The 26,146-nt window shown below is 55.4% G+C and overlaps 1 pseudogene; it reads left to right on the top strand.

Annotated features, from left to right (window-relative positions):
- The first annotated feature begins 5,910 nt into the window (after nt 1-5,910).
- LOC140397406 (U2 spliceosomal RNA) lies at nt 5,911-6,080 on the top strand (annotated as a pseudogene).
- Nucleotides 6,081-26,146: the final 20,066 nt, after the last annotated feature.

Genomic DNA, 26,146 nt, shown 5'->3' with positions numbered 1-26,146 from the left:
CACAGATTTCCTGCTGCTTCTTACAGGCCACTCACCCTCACCCCAGGATGCCGACTTGCCTTCTCCTCACTTCAGTTACCACAGCCCATCATCCTGCACAACAGGGAAGCGTGGCGACAGACGGAACGGCATCCTGATTTGGATGTAGGTGTACCTTCACGGCGTCTCTTTTCGTTCTCCTGACTCCACGACCAACACGCCAGGGTGGAGCTCAGGGAGACTAGACATTGCCCCCTGTTGGATTCCGCCAGTACTTTCTGCTTGCAAGGATTGCCCTTTGTAAGGCAAAGCTGGAGGTTTCTTCGACTCCCTGCGTTGGGTGTCACTGGGCCTTCACAGCGTCTCCATTTCAACTGGTGATGACAGTGGAAGACGTGCCAGACGATGTCTCCCTGTTGTGTTTTATTGGTTCTGCATGCACAGACTCCACCGTGCTCGGCCAAGCTGGAGGTCTCTTGACCAACAGTGAACATAGACTAAAAGTTCCAAAGCACAGTCGAGCGCAGCAAGGTGCACCTGAATCTCGGTGGACGAGGAGGACAAGAGCCACAGTCGGAAAAAATGGGTTATCGCTTCTCGGCTTTTTGGCTCAGATCAAGTGTAGTATCATTTGATCGAGAGAAGCTGAGGATTTCGATGTCGATCGTGGATTGGAGAACTCGGAGGGATTGAAGTCGTCAAACAGGAAACGTTTGGAGCTCGGCTGCTATTGGTGGATCTAACGCCGATACAGTTCAGATCCAACGTATGAGCTATGGATGCAGCTGCATCACGTACATCAGGCTGGGTAGTGCGAAACACTGTCCGAGTCACAGTGCAGAAAACGGAAGGAGAGTCACCGTTGGACCGGAAACACTTCGTGAAGCGGGTGCTGCTCTAGTATTGTGGGTTTAAAGCAACAGACATCTTCTGCTTGCAAAACTTCCCCAACAATGTTTTTTTTTGATGTCACCTTCAAGAGCGTCGCAGCGTGCATCAAATTCTTGAACGTCTTCAAGGGAAAAAGTAACCAGAGTCCCCTGTCGATCCTGACTGCGGAGCCTCTGTTTACGCTACCGGCGCAGCAAAACCGGGTTGTTACACTGCACACGTACAACTCCCACGTCCCCGTGTCTGCTGTGCTCACGTTCCTCGCCATGTACGCTAAGCTGAAAAGTGACAGCGTGCAAGTGAAAGACACCTTCGGCATCTGGACAAGTGAGCACCAGATCAAGGTGACTCTGAGAACAGACGGCAACGGAACCATCCTGCATCCCCCCTCCAGTTTCGCCATTGACGGAAATCGTGGCTACCTCTACTACGTGGGACTGCCACGAGTATGCCACACCTGTGGCAAAACGGGGCATGTTGCCGCAAACTGCAGTGTGACATTCTGCAAAAATTGCAGGCAGGAGGGACACATGACTAAGGACTCCAAGGAAGACAAGTGCTGCAACCTGTGTGGGGAGGCCGGCCATCTTTACAGGGCCTGCCCGAAACGCAGGGCGACATGTGCTCAAATCATCAGCAGCGGAGTTAAAAAGGCGACCAGAGAGGATGTGCACACACCCTCCACCGAAAAAGACACCACGGCACAGAATGCGGAAAAGCAACAGAAGGGCCCCCAACAAAAAGAGGAGGCCCCAGCACGACCTGACAACCCAGCCCCTGCCCCATCTGATGAGGAACACTCAGTGGAAGAGGAAGAGGATGGGAAAAAGAATAAAGAGCCCTGGGAAACAGTGAACAGGGACAAACGAAAGAGAAAACAAAAAAACAAACTGAAGAACCCCCCCCCCCGAGGGGTAGTGGCAAAAAGCGACACCTTTCAGCCAGCGCACTTCGCTGAGACCTCATCCGATGAGGGAAAACAGGACAAGAATCGGCCTCAAATAAAGAGGCAAAGCACCAACGTGGAACGGGAGGCACAGACCCCCCAGACCACCGACCGGGAAGAAAACAAGGTCACAGACCAACCCCGATAGTAACGAGCAGCAACAACCCAGGCGAAGACCGGCCTGCAACCCCAACACCTACTGTCTGCCACAACGAACGCCAGTGCTACACCTCCCCCCCCCCCCCCCCCACCCACCCCCAATGCATCTGCATCAAAATCACGGGGCCAGTGCGGACCAGAACTGTTTTCTCAGCCCTGCAACTCTGCGAAAGTTTGCGAGCACCACCGGCATGCTGGGGAACATCCAACAGCTGGAACAGCCAACTGTATAGACTCTGGACTCTGAGACTGGTAAATCTCCCTTTCTATAATGGGTTTTCAAATTGCATCCATAAATGTGCGAAGCATCAAAGATACTTCGCGGTGTGTAGCTACACTCAACTATTTGGGAAATGTGAAAGCCGACCTACTGTTCCTGCAGGAGTGCGGAATTCCGCACCTACAGGCGCTGGTCGAGCTGGCGGTCCCACGGGGCATCCATCTGGTCAGGAGGAAACGACTGCCGCGCCTCCGGACTGGGTATTCTGCTGCGGGGAGGCAACTTCACCATCTCCGACGTTAAGGAGGTGGTGGGCGGGCGCCTCCTCGTAGCAGACGTGAAATAATAAAACACCCCCCTCAGACTTATTAATGTGTACGCCCCGGCCGTAAAAAGTGAGCGGCTGGCAGTCCTTCAGCAACTCCCACTGCTGTTGGCCACCTCCAAGCCGGTCATCCCGGGTGGTGACTCCAACTGCATCATCGATGCGGCTGGACGATCCAGCAGAGCCGACAGCAAACTAGACGCTACGTCCAGACTCCTGATGGAAACGGTAAAAGACGCCAAGCTGCTCGACGTCTGCAGCAACCCTGCAGACGGAGCGCAGCGTAGATACACATGGTCACGGCCAGACGGGTCCGTCCGCTCCAGGATAGACTTCTTTTTTGTGTCACGAGCTTTCACGGTCAGGTCCACCGACGTAACGCCGGTGTTTTTCTCTGACCACTGCCTCCTACTGGCCGACTGCCACCTGCAGGAAGACCAGAGGGTAGGCAGGGGGACATGGAAGCTAAATGTAAAACTGCTGACCCATGAGAACCTCGAGGAACTCAGGAGGGATTACAAAGGTTGGAGAACCGTGAAACCCCTCTTTGAGGCCCCACATCTCTGGTGGGAAGCAATCAAGGGGAATATCAAGAGGTTTTTCATCCTCAAGAGCGTGCAAAAGGTGAGAGAGAGACGAGGGGTCATGTCCAGGCTCCAGAAAAGTATGCATAATTTGCTCCAGCTGCAGTCGATGGGGGTGGATGTCAAGGAGGATCTCCAAGAGGTGAAGAGCCAGCAAGCCTCGCTCTACACCTCGGAGGCCTCCAAGGTTATCTTCCGTTCCAGAGTCCGCTCCGTGGAGCAGGACGAAAAGTGCTCACGCTTCTTCTTCCAAAAGGTGCACAGAGAGACCTCTGTGATCAGCAGCCTGAAGGAAGAAGATGGCTCTGTAAAGTCATCGCAGTCTGACATCCTGAGGATCAGCCAATCCTTTTATGCCGGACTGTATGACGTGAAGCCAACAGATAGCACTGTTTCCCAGACCATGCAGTTGACTATCACGGAGTTTATAGGTGACAGCGAGCTGGAAAACCTGGACAAACCACTAACTCTGGACGAGTTGACAAAGACCGCCAAGTCCTTCGAGATGAGTAAAACTCCCGGAAGCGACGGCTTACCGGTTGAGTTGTATTCGGCTCTGTGGGACTGGATGGACCCAGGCCTGCTGGAAGTGTACGAGAGTATGATTCTGGAAGGCAGCATGTCAGAGTCCATGAGGAAAGGCATCATCACCCTCATTTACAAGCAGAAGGGGGAAAGGGAAGAAATTCAGAATTGGCGACCCATTTCACTGTTGAATGTGGATTACAAAATTCTAGCTAAGGACATCGCCATTCGGGTCAGGTCTGCTCTGGAGTCGGTGATCCACCCTGATCAAAACTGTGCTGTACCCGGCAGGAAGATCTCTGATAGCCTCGCGCTACTCAGGGATACGATCGCCTACGTGCAGGACAGGGGGGTGGACACTTGCCTCATCAGCCTTGACCAGGAGAAGGCTTTTGACAGAATATCGCACACCTACATGATGGGTGTGCTCTCCAAAATGGGGTTTGGGGAGGGAATTCGCAATTGGATCAAACTGCTCTACACAAACATCTATAGCGCAGTCTCAATCAATGTGTGGGAATCAGAAAAGTTCCAGATCAAATCCGGAGTCAGGCAGGGCTGCCCTCTCTCCTCTACCCTTTTTGTGTGCTGCATAGAACCTTTTGCCGAGTCCATCAGGAGGGATCCGGGTATAAGAGGAGTGACGATCCCAGGCAGTGGAGGCATTCAAGTCAAGGCCTCCCTGTACATGGACGACGTTGCCGTCTTCTCCTCGGGTCCTGCGTCTGTGCGCAGGCTCTTGACCACCTGCGACCAGTTTGAACGGGCCTCGGGAGCCAAGGTAAACCGGGGCAAGAGCGAGGCCATGTTCTTTGGGAACTGGGCCGACCGGTCCTTTGTCCCCTTCACTGTCAGGTCAGATTACCTGAAGGTGCTGGTGATATGGTTCGGAGCTGCTGGGGCGTGCACCAAAAAACTGGGAGGAGTGCATAGGAAAGGTAAGACAGAAACTGGGCTGGTGGTAGCAGCACTCCCTCTCCATTGCGGGCAAAACCCTGGTCATCAGGTGTGAGGTACTCTCGGTGCTACTGTACATGGCGCAGGTCTGGCCCATAACCCGATCCTACGCCACAGCAGTCACCCGGGCCATCTTCAAATTTATCTAGCGATCCAAGATGGACCGTGTCCGAAGGGACACCATGTACAAACCTCTGGAGAAGGGAGGACGGAATGTACCCAACGCCTCCCTCATCCTGTTGGCCACCTTTGTGTCCAGCTGCATCAAGCTGTGCGTGGACCCCCAGTATGCAAACACCAAGTGTCACTACATACTGAGGTTCTACCTGTCCCCGGTGTTATGAAGGATGGCCCTGGCCTCATTGCCGCGGAACGCTCCAAGTAGTTGGACCGTACCGTACCACCTGTCCTTCGTGGAAACGTTTTTGAAGGAAAACACCTTTGACCACAAGGCAATGAAGCAGTGGTCAGCACGTAATGTCCTCGAGGCCCTCAGGGAAAAGGAGACCGTGGAGGACGTTGGATGGTTCCCTGAGCAGACTGCCAGAGTCATCTGGCAGAACGCCTCATCACCAGAACTTTCAAACAAGCACCAAGACCTAGCTTGGCTGGTGGTGAGAAAGGGCCTCACTGTCAGATTCTTCATGCACACCCGAAAGCTCTGCGCCAATGCACGCTGCCCTCGGAGTGGCTGTGGGGGAAATGAGACGGTCACACACCTCCTTGTGGAATGTGCCTTTGCAAAGAAGGTCTGGAGAGAGATGCAGTGGTATTTGTCAAGGTTTATCGCGAACAGATCTGTGACACAGGACTCTGTGCTCTACGGACTGTTTCCAGGGACACACACCGAGACAAATATCAACTGCTGCTTGAAGGTCATCAACTCGGTGAAAGACGCTCTTTGGTCTGCCCGAAACTTGCTAATCTTCCAGTGCAAAGAATTGTCCTCGACCGAGTGTTGCAGACTGGCACATTCCAAGGTCCAGGACTACGTGCTGAGGGACGCACTCAAGCTTGGGGCTGCTGCCGCCAAGGCGCAATGGGGAAATACCACTGTGTAATGTATTTCCAGCAAAGGTACACCGAGGGGCGGGTAACAGTGTAAACCCCCTCGGTCTGGGCAACCAACACTCCAATGTACAAAGACAAACATGGCACTGTAAATATTTAAGAAGGAATTGTAATGTAAAGAGTGATATGTGTATGATAATATCAAAATTGAATGAAAGAAAGTCAAGGCAACATGTAACCCTGCCGGAAATGTACAGTCAAGACAATTTGAAATGTTTCTGTAATGCTCATGATAAATTTTTATGAATAAAGTATATTTTTTTGAAAAAAAAAAAAAATCTGTTCTTATCAGTTTAATATCTGATATTAGCTGAGGACTGAATATTAAATTGATTTTTGGGATCGGAGATGGTTCAGGGGCTTGCTCCTTCCGCTCCACGCATCGACTGGTCTTGCAATGCTTCCAGGAATGGTGCGTTCACCCCGCTTAGGGGAGCAAAAAGTAGAAAAGCTGAATATTGCGCAAAACCTGGCTTCCCGTTTTCTCTCTTGTCCAGTTATCTCATCCTGACCAATTTAAGGCCTATCAGGCTCCAAAGCATTGCTACCGTTTCTGCTGGCGGGCGCTTCGTGCTCTAATCTTGCGAGCCAAATGTTCACGGACTTACGGCAGCCAGACTCCGTTTTCAGCTAATATGCCACACAGATTTCCTGCTGCTTTTTACAGGCCACTCCCTCTCACCCCAGGATGCCGACTTGCCTTCTCCTCACTTCAGTTACCACAGCCCTTCATCCTGCACAACAGGGAAGTGTGGCGACAGACTGAACTGCAACCTGATTTGGATGTATGCACACCTTCACGGCGTCTCTTTTCGCTCTCCTGACTCCACGACCAACACGCCAGGGTGGAGCTCAGGGAGACTAGACATTGCCCCCTGTTGGATTCCGCCAGCACTTGCTGCTTGCACGGATTGCCCTTTGTTCGGCAAAGCTGGAGGTTTCTTCGACTCCCTGCGTTGGGTGTCACTAAGCATGAACAGCGTCTCTATTTCTTCTGGTGATGACAGTGGAAGGCGTGCCAGACGATGTCTCCCTGTTGTGTTTTACTGGTTCTGCATGCACAGACTCCACCGTGCTCGGCCAAGCTGGAGGTCTCTTGACCAAAAGTGACCGTAAACTAAAAGTTCCAAAGCACAGTCGAGCGCAGCAAGGTGCACCTGAATGTCGGTGGACGAGGAGGACAAGAGACATAGCCCGGAAAATCTGGGCGGTTGCTGCTCGGCATTTTGGCTAAGATCAAGTGTAGTCTCATTTAATCGAGGGAAGCTGAGGATTTCGATGTCGATCGTGGACTGGAGAACTCGGAGGGATTGAAGTCGTCAAAGAGGAAACGTTTGGAGCTCGGCTGCTATTGGTGGATCTACATGCTGGCCAAAGCCAACTCCGATACAGTTAAGACCTAACGTTCGAGCTATGGATGCAGCTGCATCCCGACCATCAGGCTGGGGAGTGCGAAACACTTTCCGAGTCACAGTGAAGAGAACGGAAGGAGAGTCACCTGTGGACCGGAAACTCTTCGTGAAGCGGGTGCTGCTCGAGTGTCGTGGGTTCAAAGCAACAGAGATCTTCTGCTTGCAAAACTTCCCCAACAATGGATGTTTTCATGTCACCTTCATGAGCGTCGCAGCGTGCATCAAATTCTTGAACGTCTTTAAGGAAAAAGGTAACCAGAGTCCCCTGTCGATCCTGACTGCGGAGCCTCTGTTTATGCTACCGTCGCAGCAAAATCGGGTTGTGACACTGCACACGTACGTCCCCCACGTCCCCGTGTCTGATGTGCTCACGTTCCTCGCCAGGTACGCTAAGCTGAAAAGTGACAGCGTGCAAGTGAAAGACACCTTCGGCATCTGGACAAATGAGCACCAGATCAAGGTGACTCTGAGAATAGACGGCAACGGAACCATCCTGAATCCCCCCTCCAGTTTCGCTATTGGAGGGAATCGTGGCTACCTCTACTACGTGGGACAGCCACGAGTATGCCACACCTGTGGCAAAACGGGGCATGTTGCCGCAAACTGCAGCGTGACCTTCTGCAAAAACTGCAGGCAGGAGGGACACACGACAAAGGACTGCAAAGAAGACAAGTGCTGCAACCTGTGTGGGGAGGCCGGCCATCTTTACAGGGCCTGCCCGAAACGCGGGGCGACATATGCTCAAATCATCAACAGCGGAGTTAAAAAGGCGACCAGAGAGGAGGTGCATACACCCTCCACCGGAAAAGACACCACGGTACAGAATGCGGAAAAGTAACAGAAGGGCCCCCAATAAAAAGAAGAGGCCCCAGCACGACCGGACAACTCAACCCCAGCCTCATCTGACGAGGAACACTCAATGGAAGAGGATGGGACGAAGTATAAAGGCCCCTGGGAAGCAGTGAACAGGCACAAACGGAAGAGGAAACAAAAAAACAAACTGAAGAACCCCCCGAGGGGGAGTGGCAAAAAGCGACACCTTTCAGCCAGCGGACTTAGTGCCGACACCTCCTCCGATGAGGGAAAACAAGACAAGAATCGGCCTCAAATAAAGAGGCAAAGCACCAATGTGGAACGGGAGGCACAGACCCCCCAGACCACAGACAGGGAAGAAAATAAAACACGCCGAGACAACCAACCTCTGGCTCATGGGAACAGCAATATGACCAACGGCCACCAAACGCCGGACATCGAAAACAAGGTCAAAGACCAACCCCCGAAAGTAACAAGCAGCAACAACCCAGGCGAAGACCGGCCTGCAACCCCAACACCACCCCCGCAATGCATCTGCATCAGGTTCACGGGACCAGTGCGGACCAGGACAGTTTTCTCAGCCCTGCAACTGTGCAACAGTTTGCGAGCACCCCCGGCAAGCTGGGGAACATCCAACAGCTGGAACAGCCAACTGTATAGACTATGGACTCTGAGACTGGTAAATCTCCCTTTCTATAATGGGTTTTCAAATTGCATCCATAAATGTGCGAAGCATCAAAGATACTTCGCGGTGTGTAGCCACACTCAACTATTTAGCAAATGTGAAAGCTGACCTACTGTTCCTGCAGGAGTGCGGAATTCCGCACCTCAGCAACTACAGGCGCTGGTCGAGCTGGTCGAGCTGGTGGTCCCACGGGCCATCCATCTGGTCAGGAGGAAACGACTGCCGCTCCTCCGGCCTGGGTATTCTGCTGCGGGGAGGCAACTTCACCATCTCCGACGTTAAGGAGGTGGTGGCCGGGCGCCTCCTCGTAGCAGACGTCAAATATAAAAGCAACCCTCTCAGACGTATTAATGTGTACGCCCCGGCCGTAAAGAGTGAGCGGCTGGCAGGCCTTCAGCAACTCCCACTGCTGTTGGCCACCTCCAAGCCGGTCATTCTGGGTGGTGACTTCAACTGCATCATCGATCCGGCTGGACGATCCAGCAGAGCCGACAGCAAACTAGACGCTACGTCCAGACTCCTGATGGAAACGGTAAAAGACGCCAAGCTGCTCGACGTCTGCAGCAAGCCTGCAGACGGAGCGCAGCGTAGATACTCATGGTCACGGCCAGACGGGTCCGTCCGCTCCAGGATAGGCTTCTTCTTTGTGTCCCGAGCTTTCACTGTCAGGACCACCGATGTAAGGCCGGTGTTCTTTTCTGATCACTGCCTCCTACTGGCCGACTGCCACCTGCAGGAAAACCAGGGGGTAGGCAGGGGGACATGGAAGCTGAATGTAAAACTGCTGACCCCTGAGAACCTCGAGGAACTCAGGAGGGATTACAAAGGTTGGAGAACAACGAAACCCCTCTTTGAGTCTCCACATCTACGGAGGGAAGCAATCAAGGGGTACGTCAAAATGTTTTTAATCCTCAAGGGCGTTCAAAAGGCGAGAGAGGGACGAGTCGTCATGTCCAGGCTCCAGAAATGTATGCAGAATTTGCTCCAGCTGCAGTCGATGGGGGTCGATGTGAAGGAGGATCTGCAAGAGGTGAAGAGCCAGCAAGCCTCGCTCTACACCTCGGAGGCCTCCAAGATTATCTTCCGTTCCAGAGTCCGCTCCGTGGAGCAGGATGAAAAGTGCTCACGCTTCTTCTTCCAAAAGGTGCACAGAGAGACCTCTGTGATCAGCAGCCTGAAGGAAGAAGATGGCTCTGTAAAGTCATCGCAGTCTGACATCCTGAGGATCAGCCAATCCTTTTATGCCGGACTGTATGACCAGAAGCCAACAGATAGCACTGTTTCCCAGACCTTCCTGTCGACTATCACGGAGGTCATAGGCGACAGCGAGCTGGAAAACCAGGACAAACCGCTAACTCTGGATGAGCTGACAAAGGCCGTCAAGTCCTTCGAGACGAGTAAAACTCCCGGAAGCTTACAGGTTGAGTTGTATTCGGCGCTGCAGGACTGCATGGGCCCAGACCTGCTGGAAGTGTACGAGAGTATGCTTCTGGGAGACAGCATGTCAGAGTCCATGAGGAAAGGCATCATCACCCTCATCTTCCAGCACACCTAAGAAGGTTGTGCAGTGCTAGTCCGAGGAGACCGAAGAGCTCTTACGTGACTGGTAAATGCATGGATGGTCCATATTTAAGAACACAGCGACCAACTTAAATGAGTATGCCACCACCGTCACAGACTTCAGCAGAAAATGTGTGGACGACTGCATGCCAAAGAAAGCAGTACGTGCGTTCCCCAACCGGAAACCATGGCTCAATCGCGAGATTGACTCCCTACTGAAGGACAGATCTGAGGTGTTCAAGGCAGAGGACCCTTACCTATACAAGAAATCCAGGTACGACCTCCGCAAAGCCATCCGGAATGCCAAGAGAGAATATCAAAACAAGCTAGAGTCACAGACAGACTCTCGGCGGTTGTGGCAAGGGCTAAACAACATAACGGGCTACAAAGCGAAGCCGAACAGTATCTCTGGCAGCAGCACACCCCTCCCCGGTGAACTCAATGCATTCTATGCTCGGTTCGAGCAGGTAACCAACAACCCGCTGGCGAGTGCCACAGCAGCCCATAATTCACCCATACCCACCAACACAGCTTCCGAAGTCAGATTGGCCTTCCTGAAAGTGAACCCTCGGAAGGCGACAGGCCCAGACGGGATCCTTGGTTGTGCACTCAGAGCCTGCACGGACCAGCTGGCAGAGGTATTCGCGGACATCTTTAAGCTGTCCCTACTCCACTCCGAAGTCCCCACCTGCTTCAAGAAGACCACCATCATACCGGTACCAAAGAAGAACCAGGCAACGTGCCTCAATGACTGACGACCAGTGGCCCTGACTTCTGTCATAATGAAGTGCTTCGAGAGGTTGATCATGAAGCGCATCACGTCCATACTCCCACAATGCCTTGATCCACTGCAATTCGCATACCGCTGCAACCGGTCCACATCAGACACCATTTCCCTGGCCCTACACTCATCCCTAGAGCATTTTGAAAACAAGGACTCCTACATTAGACTCGTATTGATTGACTACAGCTCCGCCTTCAACACCATAATCCCAGCCAAGCTCATATCAAAGCTCCAAAACAGAGGGCTTGGCTCCCCACTCTGCAACTGGATCCTCGATTTTCTGACCAACAGACCACAATCAGTAAGAATGAACAACAACACCCTCCACAATAGTCCTCAACACCGGCTGCGTACTTCGCCCCCTACTCTACTCCCTGTACACACACGACTGCGTGGCAAAACTTGGTTCCAACTCCATCTACAGGTTTGCTGACGATACAACCATAGTGGGCCGGATCTCAAATAACGATGAGTCCCAATACAGGAGGCAGATAGAGAACCTAGTGGAGTGGTGTAGCGACAGCAATCTCTCCCTCAATGCCAGCAAAACTAAAGAGTTGGTAATTGACTTCAGGAAGCAACGTACTGTACACACACCTGTCAGCATCAACGGGGCCGAGGTGGAGATGGTTAGCAGTTTCAAATTCCAAGGGGTGCACATCTCCAAAAATCTGTCCTGGACCACCCACGTCGACGCTACCACCAAGAAACACCAAGAAAGCACAACAGCGCCTATACTTCCTCAGGAAACTAAGGAAATTCGGCATGTCCACATTGACTCTTACCAACTTTTACAGATGCACCATAGAAAGCATCCTATCAGGCTGCATCACAGCCTGGTATGGCAACTTCTCGGCCCAGGACCGCAAGACACATCAGAGAGTCGTGAACACCGCCCAGTCCATCACACGAACCTGCCTGCCATCCATTGACTCCATCTACACCTCCCGCTGCCTGGGGAAAGCGGGCAGTATAATCAAAGATCCCTCGCACCCGGCTTACTCACTCTTCCAACTTCTTCCATCGGTTCCCAGGTTCGATTCCGGCTTGGGTCACTGTCTGTGCGGAGTCTGCACGTTCTCCCCGTGTGTGCGTTGGTTTCCTCCGGGTGCTCCGGTTTCCTCCCACAATCCAAAGATGTGCAGGTTAGCTGGATTGGCCATGATAAATTGCCCTTAGTGTCCAAAATTGCCCATAGTTTTGGGTGGGGTTGTTGGGTTGCGGGGATAGGGTGGAGGTGTGGACCTTGGGTAGGGTGCTCTTTCCAAGAGCCGGTGCAATCTCGATGGGCCGAATGGCCTCCTTCTGCACGGTAAATTCTATGAAATCTATGAATTTGTTTCGTAGTGATTGAAGATCATGAGATAAAAAGTTTGATAGAACGTTTGGCAGCATTGTAGGTGTAAACAATAATGACAGAGACGGTGTAAACCCTGAAGAGAGCGCCTACACGGGGTAGGGGAGCGCCCACTCGCTGTCACCCCACCGAACCTGAACATCTTTAGATACTGTGGGCAATTTTGATAAATCTTGGCCAACTAACCTAACCTGCAAGCCTTTGGACGGTGGGAGCAAACCGGAGCACCCGGAGGAAACCCACACAGACACGGGGAGAACGTGCAGACTCCGCACAGACAGTGACCCAGCCGGGAATCGTATCTGGGACCCTGTAGCTTTGAGGAAGCAGTACTAACCACTGTTCAATCCCGGCTCTGGGTCACTCTCCGTCTGGGGTTTGCACATTCTCCCCCTGTATTCTCCCCCATAGCCAGCACTGCCAGTGCTCCCCACACGCATACTGCACTGCAAGTGCTCCCCCACACAGACAGCACCGGCAATGTTCCCCTCCACAGCCAGTGCGCCCCTCCAGAGCTAGCACTGCCAGTGCTACCCCCACAGCCAGTACGGCCAGTGCACCACCACAGCCAGCACTTCCAGTGCACCCCCCATAGCCAGCATTGCCAGAGCTCCCCACAGCCAGCACTGCCAGTGCATCCCCCATAGCCAGCACCGCCATTTCTCCCCCACAGCCAGCACTGCCAGTGGGCCCCTCATAGCCAGCACTGCCAGTGCTCCCCTCCATAGCCAGCACTGCCTGTGCTCCCCCCCAAGGCCAGCACTGGCAATGCTCCCCTCCAGAGTCAGTGCTCCCCTCCACAACTAGCACCTCCAGTGCTCCACGCACAGCCAGCACTGTCAGTGCTCCCACACACGGCCATCACTGCCAGTGCCTCCTCACAACAGCCAGCACTGCCAGTGCTCCCCCTCACAGCCAGCACTGTCAGTGCTTCCCCACAGTCAACACTGCCAGTGCACCCTCACAGCCTGATGTGCCTGTGCTCCCCCAAAATGCCAGCACTGCCAGTGTACCCCAGAAAAGCAGCACTGCCAGTGCTCCCACACAGCCAGCACTTCCAGAGCTTCCCCTCACAGCCTGCACTGCCAGTGCTCCCACCCTCCCACATCCAGCACTGCCTGTGCTCCCTCCACAGCCAACACTGCCAGTGCTCCCCACACAGCCAGCACTGTCAGTGCTCCCTCCACAGCCAACACTGCCAGTGCTCCCAGCACGCAGCAGGCACTGTCAATGCTCCCCACAGCCAACACTGCCAGTGCTCCACACGCAGCCAGCACTGTCAGTGCTCCCCCACATAGCCAGCACTGTCAGTGCTCCCTCACACAGCCAGCACTGTCAGTGCTCCAACCACACAGCCAGCACTGTCAGTGCTCCTCCACACAGCCAGCACTGTCAGTGCTCCCACAACACAGGCAGCACTGTCATTGCTCCCCCACACATCCAGCACTGTCAGTGCTCCCACCACACAGCCAGCACTGTCAGTGCTCTCCCACACAGCCAGCACTGCCAGTGGTCCCCCACACAGCCAGTACTGTCCGTGCTCCCCACAGACAGCGCTGTCAGTGCTCCCCCACACAGCCAGCACTGTCGGTGCTCCCACCACACAGCCAGCACTGTCAGTGCTCCCACCACACAGACAGCACTGCCAGTGCTCCCACTACACAGCCAGCACTGTCAGTTATTCCCCCATATACCCAGCACTGTCAGTGCTTCCTCCACACAGCCAGCGCTGTCAGTACTCCCCCCACACAGCCAGCACTATCAGTGCTCCCAACACACAGCCAGCACTGTCAGTACTCCCACCACACAGCCAGCACAGTCAGTGCTCCCCACACAACCAGCGCTGTCAGTGCTCCCCACACAGCCAGCACTGCCAGTGCTCCCCACCACACAGCCAGAACAGACAGGAAGGCCAGTGCTCCACCAACAGCCCGCACTGTCAGTGCTCTCCACTCCCCACACAGCCAGCACTGCCAGTGCTCCCCACACAACCAGCAATGTCAGTGCTCCCCCACACTGCCAACACTGTCAGTGCTAAAACCACATAGCAAGCACAGTCAGTGCTCATCGCTACAGCCAGCACTGCCAGTGCTCCCCACAGAGCCAGCACTGTCAGTGCCCCCCACAACAAGCACAGCCAGTGGTCCCCAAAGCAGCACTGCCAGTGCACCCCCAGAACCAGCACTGCCAGTGTTCCCCCTCTCGGCCATCACTGCCAGTGCTCCCCTCCACACAGCCAGCACTGCCAATGCTTCCCCACATCCAGCACTGCCACTGTTCCCTCACATCCAGCTCTGCCAGTGCGCCCCCACAGCCTGCACTGCCAGTGCTCCTCTCCACAGCCAGAAATGTCAGTGCTCCCCACACATGGCCAGCACTGTCAGTGCTCGCTACAGCAAGCACTGTCAGTACTCCACCCTCACAGCCTGAACTGTCAGTGCTCCCAACAGCCAGCACTGCCAGTGCTCCCCTCACAGCCTGAACTGCCAGTGCTCCCCTACATCCAGCACTGCCATTGCTCCCCCACACAACCATCACCGCCAGTGCTCCCCCACAGCCAGAGCTCACTCTACCACAGCCAGCACTGCCAGTGCACCCCACAAACATACAGCACCGCCAGTGCTCCCCACAGCCTACTTTGCAGTGCTCCCAACCAAGGCTAGCACTGGCAGTGCTCCCTCCACATTCAGCACTGTCAGTGCCCCTCGGACAGCCAGAACTGCCAGTGCTCCCCACAGCCAACACTGCCAGAGCTCCTCCCCACTACAAGCACTGCCAGTGTACCCCTGCATAGCCAGCACTGCCAGTGCTCCCACAGCCTGTATTGCCAGTGCTGCCCCCACACAGACAGCACTGCTACTGCTCCCCACCCAGCACTGCCAGTGCCCCCCACGGACAGCATTGCCAGTGCTCCCATTCACATAGCCAGCACTGCCAGTGCTCCCTCCACTGCCAACACTGCCGGTGCTCCCGTCCTCCCTCTCCCAGCATTGCCAGTGCTCCCATTCACACATCCAGCATTGCCAGTGCTCCCTCCACAGCCGACACCGCCAGTGCCCCCCACAGCCGACACTGCCAGTGCTCCTCAATCAGCCATCAATGACATTGCTCCCCCACATCCAGCACTTCCAGTGCTCCCCCACCACAGCCAGCACCTCCAGCGCTCCCCACATAGCCAGCCCTGCCAGTGATCCCCACAGCCAGTACTGCCAGAGTTCCACCCACTACCAGCATAGCCAGTGCACCCCTTCACAGCCATCACTGCCAGTGCTCCCCACAGCCAGCACTGCCAGAGCTCCTCCCCACTACAAGCACTGCCAGTGCACCCCTGCATAGCCAGCACTGCCAGTGCTCCCACAGCCTGCATTGCCAGTGCTGCCCGCACACAGACAGCACTGCCACGTCTTCCCACCCAGCACTGCCAGTGCTCCCCACGGACAGCATTGCCAGTGCTCCCATTCACACAGCCAGCACTGCCAGTGCTCCCTCCACAGCCAACTCTGCCAGTGCTGCCCAGAGCCAGGATTGACAGTGCTACCCCACAGCCAGGATTGACAGTGCTCCCCAATCAGCCATCTATGGCAGTGCTCCCCCACATCCAGCACTTCCAGTGCTCCCCACCACAGCCAGCACTGCCAGCGCTCCCCACACAGCCAGCACTGGCTGTGCTCCCCACTCAATGCCAGCACTGGCAGTGCTCTCCTCAACACATCCAGCACTGCCAGTGCTCCCACAGCCAGCACTGCCAGAGCTCCTCCCACTACCAGCACTGCCAGTGCACCCCTTCACAGTCATCACTGCCAGTGCTCCCCAAAGCCAGCACTGCCAGAGCCCCTCCCCACTACCAGCACTGCCAGTGCACCCCTTCACAGCCAGCACAGCCAGTGCTCCCACAGCCTGCATTGCCACTGCTCCCCACACAGCCAGCACTGGCTGTGCTCCCCACTCAATGCCAGTACTGGCAGTGCTCTCCACAGCTAGTACTGCCAGTGCTCCCCTCACAGCCAGAAATGCCAGTACTCCCCCCACAGCCAGTATTGCCAGTGCTCCCACCACAGCCAGTGCTCCCCACACATCCAGCACTGCCAGTGCTCCCCACATGCAGCCAGCTCTGTCAGTGCTCCCACAGCCAGCACTCCCCCCATTTCAACGCTCCCCCAGAGCAGGTACTGCCAGTGCTCCTGCCCACAACCAGCACTGCCAGTGCTCCCTCCACACACAGCCAACAATGCCAGTTCTCCCCTCCCCAAATGCCTGCAGTGCCATCACTCCCCCAGAAAGCCAACACTGCCAGTGCGCACCCCCCACCACAGCCAGCACTTCTAATGCTACCACCCAAGGCCAGTACTGGCAGCGTTCCCCTCCACAGCCAGCACCGCCAGTGCTACCTTCCACACAGCCAGCACTGTCAGTGCTCCCCCACACAGCCAGAACTGCCACTGCTCCCCCACATCCAGATCTGCCAGTGCGCCCCCACAGCCTGCACGGCCAGTGCTCCCCTCCACACAGCCAGCACTGCCAGTTCCCCACCACAGCCAGCACTGCCTGTGCTCCGCCCCCCAAGGCCAGCACTGGCAATGCTCACACCACAGCAAGAAATGTCAGTGCTCCCCACACATGGCCATCACTGCCAGTGCTCCCCTCCACACAGCCAGCTCTGCAAGTTCTCCCACCACAGCCAGCACTGCCACTGCTCCCCACATCCAGCTCTGCCACTGCTCCCCCACAGCCAGCACTGCCACTGCTCCCCACATCCAGCTCTGCCAGTGCTCCCCCACAGCCTGCACTGCCAGTGCTCCTCTCCACACAGCCAGCGCTGCCTGTGCTTCCACCCCAAACCAGCACTGTCTGTGCACTCACCCCACAAACATCCAGCACTGCAGTGCTCCCCACAGCCTACTCTGCCAGTGCTACCACCCAGGACCATCACTGCCAGTGCTTCCTCACAACAGCTAGCACTGCCAGTGCTCCATCCTCCCACATACAACACTGGCAGCGCTCCCCCACAGCCAACCCTGCCACTGCTCCACAACAGCCAGCATTGCCAGTGCTACCCCCACACAACCAGCACTGCCAGTGGTCTCCGCACATCCAACCGTGCCAGTGCGCCCCATAGACAGCATTGCCAGTGCTGCCCCCCACACAGCCAGCACTACCAGTGGTCTCCCTACATCCAGCACTGCCAGTGCTCCACACACCCACAGCCAGCACTGGCAGGGCTCCCCACACATCCAGCACTGTCAGTGCTCCCCACACAGCAGCACTGTCCGTGCTCCACCCACACAGTCAGCAATGTCAGTGCTCCCTCACACAGCCAGCACTGGCAGGGCTCCCCACACATCCAGCACTGTCAGTGCTCCCCACACAGCAGCACTGTCCGTGCTCCACCCACACAGTCAGCAATGTCAGTGCTCCCTCACACAGCCAGCACTGTCCGTGCTCCCCCCACACAGTCAGCACTGTCAGTGCTCCCTCACACAGCCAGCACTGTCAGTGCTCCCCCACACAGCCAGCACTGTCAGTGCTCCACACACCCACAGCCAGCACTGGCAGTGCTCCCCAAACAGCCAACTGTCAGTGCTTCCCCCACAGAGCTAGCACTGTCAGTGCTCCCCACACACAGCCAGCACTTTCAGTGCTCCCCACACAGCCAGCGCTGCCAGTGATCCCCAAAGCCAGCAGTGCCAGTGTTCCCATACAGCCAACACTGGAAATACTCCCCTCCACAGTCAGCGCTCCCCCACACAGCCAGCACAGCTTGTGCTCCCCCCAAGACCAGCACTGGCAGTGCTCCCCTCCACAGCTAGCACTGCCAGTGCTCCCCTCACAGCCAGAACTGCCAGTACTACCCCCACAGCCAGTACTGCCAGTGCTCCCACCACATCCAGTGCTCCCCCACACATCCAGCACTGCCAGTGCTCCTCACGGCAAGCCCTGCCAGTGTTCTCCCACAGCCAGCATTGCCTGTGCTCCCCCCAATGCAGCCAGCTCTGTCAGTGCTCCCACAGCCAGAACTTCCAGTTCTCCCCCCCATTTTAACGCACCCCCAGAGCAAGTACTGCCAGTGCTCCCGCCCACAACCAGCACTGCCAGTGCTCCCTCCTCACAGCCAACAATGCCAGTCCTCCCCTCCCCAAATGCCTGCACTGCCATCACTCCCCCCAAAGCCAACACTGCCAGTACGCCCCCCACCACAGCCAGCACTTCTAATGCTACCACCCAAGGCCAGTACTGGCAGCGTTCCCCTCCACAGCCAGCACCGCCAGTGCTACCTTCCACACAGCCAGCACTGTCAGTGCTCCCCCACACAGCCAGCACTCTCAGTGCTCCCATCACACAGCCAGCACTGTCAGTGCTCCCCCACACAGCCAGCACTGTCAGTGATCCCCCACACAGCCAGCACTGTCAGTGCTACCTTCCACACAGCCAGCACTGTCAGTGCTCCCCCACACAGCCAGCACTCTCAGTGCTCCCATCACACAGCCAGCACTGTCAGTGCTCCCCCACACAGCCAGCACTGTCAGTGTTCCCCACACAGCCAGCACTGTCATTTCTCCCACCACACAGCCAGCACTGTCAGTGCTCCCACCACACAGCCAGAACTGTCAGTGCTCCCACCACACAGACAGCACTGCCAGTGTTCCCACTACACAGCCAGCACTGTCAGTTATTCCCCCATACACCCAGCACTGTCAGTGCTTCCACCACACAGCCAGCGCTGTCAGTACTCCCCCCACACAGCCAGCACTGTCAGTGCTCCCACCACACAGCCAGCACTTTCAGTGCTCCCATCACACAACCAGCACAGTCAGTGCTCCCCACACAACCAGCGCTGTCAGTGCTCCCCCCACACTGCCAGCACTTTCAGTGCTCCCACCACACAGCCAGCACTGTCAGTGCTCCCACCACACAGCCAGCGCTGTCAGTACTCCCCCCACACAGCCAGCACTGTCAGTGCTCCCACCACACAGCCAGCACTTCCAGTGATCCCATCACACAGCCAGCACAGTCAGTGCTCCCCCACACAACCAGCGCTGTCAGTGCTCCCCCCACACTTCCAGCACTGTCAGTGCTCCCACCACACAGCCAGCACTGTCAGTGCTCCCCCACACAGCCAGCACTGCCAGTGCTCTCCAGCACACAGCCAGAACTCTCAGTGCAACCCCCCACACAGTCAGAACTGCCAGTGCTCCCCACACAACCAGCAATGTTAGTGCTCCCCCACAGACAGGACTGTCAGTGCTAACCCCACATAGCCAGCACAGTCATTGCTCATCGCCACAGCCAGCACTGCCAGTGCTCCCCACAGAGCCAGCACTGTCAGTGCTTCCCACAACAAGCACAGCCAGTGGTACCCAAACCAGCACTGCCAGTGCACCCCCAGAGCCAGCACTGCCAGTGCTCCCCTCTCGGCCAACACTGCCAGTGCTCCCCTCCCACAGCCAGCACTGCCACTGCTTCCCCATATCCAGCACTGCCACTGCTCCCCCACATCCAGGTCTGCCAGTGCGCCCCCACAGCCTACACGGCCAGTGCTCCCCTCCACACAGCCAGTACTGCCAGTTCTCCCACCACAGCCAGCACTGCCTGTGCTCCGCCCCCCAAGGCCAGCACTGGCAATGCTCCCACCACAGTCAGAAATGTCAGTGCTCCCCACACATGGCCATCACTGCCAGTGCTCCCCTCCACACAGCCAGCTCTGCAAGTTCTCCCACCACAGCCAGCACTGCCACTGCTCCCCACATCCAGCTCTGCCACTGCTCCCCCACAGCCAGCACTGCCACTGCACCCCCACATCCAGCTCTGCCAGTGCTCCCCACAACCTGCACTGCCAGTGCTCCTCTCCACACAGCCAGCGCTGCCTGTGCTTCCACCCCAAACCAGCACTGCCTGTGCACTCACCACACAAACATCCAGCACTTCCAGAACTCCACTCCACAGCCAGCACTGCTCGCGCTCCCCACACAGCCAACACTGGCTGTGCTCCCCACTCAATGCCAGCACTGGTATTGCTCTCCACAGCTAGTACTGCCAGTGCTCCCAAAGCCAGCAGTGCCAGTGTTCCCATACAGTCAGCACTGGAAATGCTCCCCTCCACAGTCAGCGCTCCCCCAAACAGCCAGCACAGCTTGTGCTCCCCCCCCAAGACCAGCACTGGCAGTGCTCCCCTCCACAGCTAGCACTGCCAGTGCTCCCCTCACAGCCAGAACTGCCAGTACTCCCCCCACAGCCAGTACTGCCAGTTCGCCCACCACAGCCAGTGCTCCCCCACATATCCAGCACTGCTAGTGCTCCCCACGGCAAGCCCTGCCAGTGCTCCCCACAGCCAGCACTTCCTGTTCTCCCCCCATTTCAACGCTCCCCCAGAGCAATTACTGCCAGTGCTCCCGCCCACAACCAGCACTGCTAGTGCTCCCTCCACACAGCCAACAATGACAGTGATCCCCTCCCCAAATGCCTGCCCTGCCATCACTCCCCCCAAAGCCAACACCGCCAGTGCGCCTCCCCCACCACAGCCAGCACTTCTAATGCGACCACCGAAGGCCAGTACTGGCAGCGTTCCCCTCCACAGTCAGCACCGCCAGTGCTACTTCCACACAGCCAGCACTGTCAGTGCTCCCCCACACAGCCAGCATGTCAGTGCTCCCCACACAGCCAGCACTGTCAGTTCTACCCCACACTGCCAGCACTGTCAGTGCTCCCCACAGAGCCAGCACTGCCAGTGCTCGCTCACAGAGCCAGCACTGCCAGTGCCACCTCTCACTGCCAGCACTGCCAGTGAACCCCCAAACAACCAGCACTGACAGTGCTCCCCTCACACAGCCAGCACTTCCAGTGCTCCGCCCACACAACCAGCACTGACAGTGCTCCCACCCACACAGCCAGCACTGTCAGTGCTCCCACCGCACAGCCAGCACTGGCAGTGCTCCCCCACGCAGCCAGCACTGTCAGTGCTCCCACCCACACTGCTAGGACTGTCAGTGCTCCCAGCGCACAGCCAGAACTGTCTGTGCCCCCCCACACACAGCCAGCACTGTCAGTGCCCCCCCCCCCATACAGCCAGCACTGTCAGTGCTCCCCACACAGCTAGCACTGCCAGTGCTCCCACCACACAGCCAGCACTGTCAGTGCTCCCCCACACAGCCAGATCTGTCAGTGCTCCCCCACACAGCCAGCACTGTCTGTGCTCCCACCACACAGCCGGCACTGTCAGTGTTCCCCCCACACAGCCAGCACTGCCAGTGCTCCCACACAACCAGCAATGTTAGTGCTCCCCCCACACAGCCAGCACTGTCAGTGTTCCCCCCACACAGCCAGCACTGCCAGTGCTCCTCACACAACTAGCAATGTTAGTGCTCCCCCCACACAGCCAGCACTGTCAGTGCTAACCCCACACAGCCAGCACTGTCAATGCTCCCACCACGTAGCCAGCACTGTCAGTGCACCCCCACACAGCCAACACTGTCAGTGCTCCCACCACACAGCCAGCACTGTCAGCGCTCCCCCACACAGCCAGCACTGTTAGTGCTCCCACCACACAGCCAGCACTGTCAGTGCTCCCACCACTAAGCCAGCACTCCCAGTGCTCCCCCACACCCCACAACTGTCAGCAGCGGCTGAAGCTGATATTTGGCTGAGAGACTGTCAATCAGCGGCTGGAGCTCCTGATTGGCTGAGAAGCTGCCAGTCGGAGACTGGAGCTGCTGATTGGCTGAGAGGCCGGTAGTCAGCGGAAGGAACTCCTGATTGGCTGAGAGGCTGCCAGTCGGACACTGGAGCTGTTGATTGGCTGAGAGGCTGTGAGTCATCGACTGGAACTCCTGATTGGCTGAGAGGCTGTCAGTCAGTTTTATTTTCTCATCAATTTAATAATTGATGTAACCGGATATTTCCCCGCGATCTTGATCTGCTCCCTGAACCTGGACTGAGTCACCACATAAATAAATGTGTTTGTGCAGCAATTTAAATCCTGCAGCATCCATCCGACTTGTTGTAAATTATATTGAGGATCAGTGAGGTAATAAAAATCTGACAAATCGATATAGAAAAATTTAATAACAGACGCGGTCCAGAGAAGGATGAAAGTTCCGGAGATGCTGAAGAGTAAAATCATTGACTTCCTTCTGCTCTCCATCTCTGGGTCGGTGCGATTGTCTCCCTGACTCTGAGCCCTCAGTGTCTTCCGGACCCGACTGCTGAGTAAAATGTGTCTGACTGTCAGAGCGTTGATCAATAGGATTGAGAAGAACGGTGTCAATGGGGTTAAAACCTGATCAAACCAGTTATACCCAACCCATCCCGGGTCAGTCCAATAGCTGCTCTTTGTGACGCAGCCCCACTGGACATTGTCAATTATCGCCCCAGGTTCCTCTGCAAAGTACAGGGGGATGTTTTTCACACAGAGCAGGAGGCCGCTTGTGGACAGAACCACAGCCGCAGTTTTCCCGGTGCAATATTTGGTTTTCAGTTTCTGGCAGCGAATGGCCACACATCGATCAAATGAGAAAGTGAGGGTGAACCAGACAGAACAGTCCCTGGCTGCAGAGAGTAGGACAGAGTAAACACGACACACAGGGGTGAGGTACAGGAAACTCCGGGGGAAATAATAACCATTGATCATGGTCAGTATGGGACGAGTGATAATAAACAGCAGATCCGCCGTTGCCATGGCCACCAGGTAGCGAGTGGTGCAGGTAGAGAGGCCACACTTCCCCCGACACAGAATCACAATTCCCAGTAAATTAACTGTCAGAGAGAGAAAGGAGAGACGCGGGAAATTACTGGATAATGAATCTCCCTGTCTGGACCAGGACATAATTGCAGCAGCAATATAATGGATAGGGGGTTGGTGGCAGTGTTGGGAGAGGAGTGGGCACAGAGATTAGCATTGCAGAGAGGGAAGTAGGAAATGTAACTCCAGTGTTAAAGATGGGGAATGGGCGGGGAAAGTGTGCATTGCAGCCCTGTCAGTTTGATGGCAGTGGTAGGAAAATGTTTATGATCCAGATACCTTTGGGAGAGGTTACATTTCTCCTTGAGTCTGATTTACAGGATTCACTCAGGCCGGCCAGGTTTCCCAAACCGGATACAAACATACCCGAGATTATCATGCCAGCTGAATTATTGGACCATTCCCCGGATTGGACCGTTCCCTGGACTGGATTTCTGATAGGGTTGGACCCCACTCCTGATTTATTTGAATACTCCACGATCAATGGAAAAAAAATAAAACAAACGTAGGACCTTCCCACTTCATAACCATGGGAGAAATAGAAATATAGAATGTACAGGGCACAAGGAGGCCATTCTGCCCATCGAGCCTGCACCGGTCCTTGGAAAGAGAAAACCAGTTCAAACCACCCCATCATCCAGTGACCCCATCTAAATTGTTTGGAAACTAAACACAATTTATCTTGACCAATCCACTTAACCTGCTCATCTTTGGACTGTGGGAGGAAACCGGTGCACCCGGAGGGAACCCACGCAGACAAGGGGGGGGGGGGGAGGGGGGAGTGCAGACTCCGCACATACAGTGACCCAAGCCGAGAATCGAACCTGGGAACCTGGAGCTGTGAATCAACTGTGCCAACCAGCCTTTCCAGAATAGAGTCTGTCCAGTCTCCAAAACATCCCGAGGGTTCACCCCTCCCAGGTCTAGTCATTCGTAAAGTACCCGCTCCCAGGAATCCCCCATTGCCATGTCGGGAACATCCCAACATCACTGTTCCCAGGAATCCATCCTCTCCCTGTTTGAAAACAATCCCTGCCAAGCTTTTCTCAGGAATATTCCCGCTCCGGCATTGGATATTCCCCAGTGTTCACTTGGCCGTAACAGACTCTCTCCAGATTCGGACTCATTGCATTCGACAAAAAATTAGAAATATTCCAAAACAAGAGCATTAAGATGGAGGAGAAAGTTCCCAGACTAAAGTTGTTTAAATTAAAGTTATGTCCTGTGGGATGTAACATCTGAATTGGACGATGAGATGTTACTCCTCCAGCTTGCGTTGGGCTTCACTGCATTCTTGCAGCGAATGGGCAGCACGGTAGCATTGTGGGTAGCACAATTGCTTCACAGCTCCAGGGTCCCAGGTTCGATTCCGGCTTGGGTCACTGTCTGTGCGGAGTCTGCACATCCTCCCCGTGTGTGCGTGGGTTTCCTCCGGGTGCTCCGGTTTCCTCCCACGTTCCAAATATGTGCAGGTTAGGTGGATTGGCCAAGATAAATTGCCCTTAGTGTCCAAAATTGCTCTTAGTGTTGGGTGGTATTGTTGGGTTGTGGGGATAGGGTGGAGGTGTGGACCTTGGGTAGGGTGTCTTTCCAAGAGCCGGTGCAGACTCGATGGGCCGAATGGCCTCCTTCTTCACTGTAAATTCTATGAAATTCTTGCAGCAGGCCAAGGACAGACATGTGGGCCTGAGAGCAAGGTGCTGAGTTAACATGGCCACAACAGGAAGGCTGGGGCCACACTGTGGGCTGAGTGAAGGTGTTCCACAAAACAGTCTCCCAGTCTGCGTTTAGCCTCCCCAATGTAGAGGAGACGGTATTGGCAGCAGCGAATACAGTAGAACAAATTGAAGGCACAGAACTGAAACGCTGCTTCCCCAGAAAGGACAGTTTGCGGCTGAGAACCATGAGACGGGAGGAGGTAAAGGGACAGTTGTTGCACCGTCTCTGATTGCAGGGGAAGGTGCTGGGGGAAGGGAAAGGGGTGCGGGGTCTGAGGGGGAAGTGGACAAGGGGGAGGGAGCGGTACCTGAGGAATGCAGAAATTGAGGGGGGTGGTTGGAGAGAGGTGAAGATGTGTTCGGTGGTGACATCATGCTGGAGTTGGCAGAAATGGAGGAGGATTTTCCTTTCAATGGGGAGGCTGATGGTGTGGAAAGGGAGGAGAGGGAGACACTATCATGTTTCTGGGAGGGAGGGGGATGTGTGAGGACAGAGGTGTGAGAAGTGAATTGAACACGATTGAGAGCCCTGTTAACAAAGGAACATGGTGGGGACAGCCCGGTAAAGGAAAAGACAGACATGCCAGACGGGCTATTTTCGAAGTCGCCATCATCAGTACAGACGCGATGGAGATGGAGAAAGTGGGAGAATGAACATAGTACATAGAACATTACAGCACAGTGCAGGCCCTTCGGCCCTCGATGTTTCGCCGACCTGTGAAACCATTCTGAAGCCCACTACACTATTCCCTTATCGCCCATGTGACTATTCAATGACCATTTGAATGCCCTTAGTCTTGGCGATTCCCCTACTGTTGCAGGCAAGGCATTCCAGGCCCTTTGTACTCTCTGAGTAAAGAACCTACCTCTGAAATCGTTCCTATATCTATCTCCCCTCAATTTAAAGCTATGGCCCCTCGTGCGAGACATCACCATCCGTGGAAAAAGGCTTCCTACAATGCGGCGACCAGAATTGCACGCAATACTCCAAATGCGGCCGCACCAAAGTTTTGTACAGCTGCAACAAGACCTCATGGCTCCGAAACGCAATCCCTCTACCAAAGAAAGCTAACACACCGTACGTATTCTTAACAACCCTCTCAACCTGGGTGACAACTTTCAGGGATCTGTGTACATGGACACCGAGATCTCTCTGCTCATCCATGCTGCCAAGAATCTTACCATTAGCCCAGTACTCTGTCTTCCTGTTATTCCTTCCAAAATGAACCACCTCACACTTTCCTGCATTAAACTCCATTTGCCACCTCTCAGCCCAGTGCTGCAGCTTATCTCTGTCCCTCTGTAACTTGTAACATCCTTCCACACTGTCCACAACTCCACCCACTTTAGTGTCGACTTTAATGAGATGCAGTCTTTACAGGAAGCAGGGTATGAGGATCTGTACACAACCCTTGTGTTGGGGAACGG

The sequence above is a fragment of the Scyliorhinus torazame genome, chromosome 20, assembly GCF_047496885.1.
Source record: "Scyliorhinus torazame isolate Kashiwa2021f chromosome 20, sScyTor2.1, whole genome shotgun sequence".
NCBI classification, from domain to species: Eukaryota; Metazoa; Chordata; class Chondrichthyes; order Carcharhiniformes; family Scyliorhinidae; genus Scyliorhinus; species Scyliorhinus torazame.
Note: the sequence above shows the minus strand (reverse complement) of the source record. Positions and strands in the feature narration are given on the sequence as shown.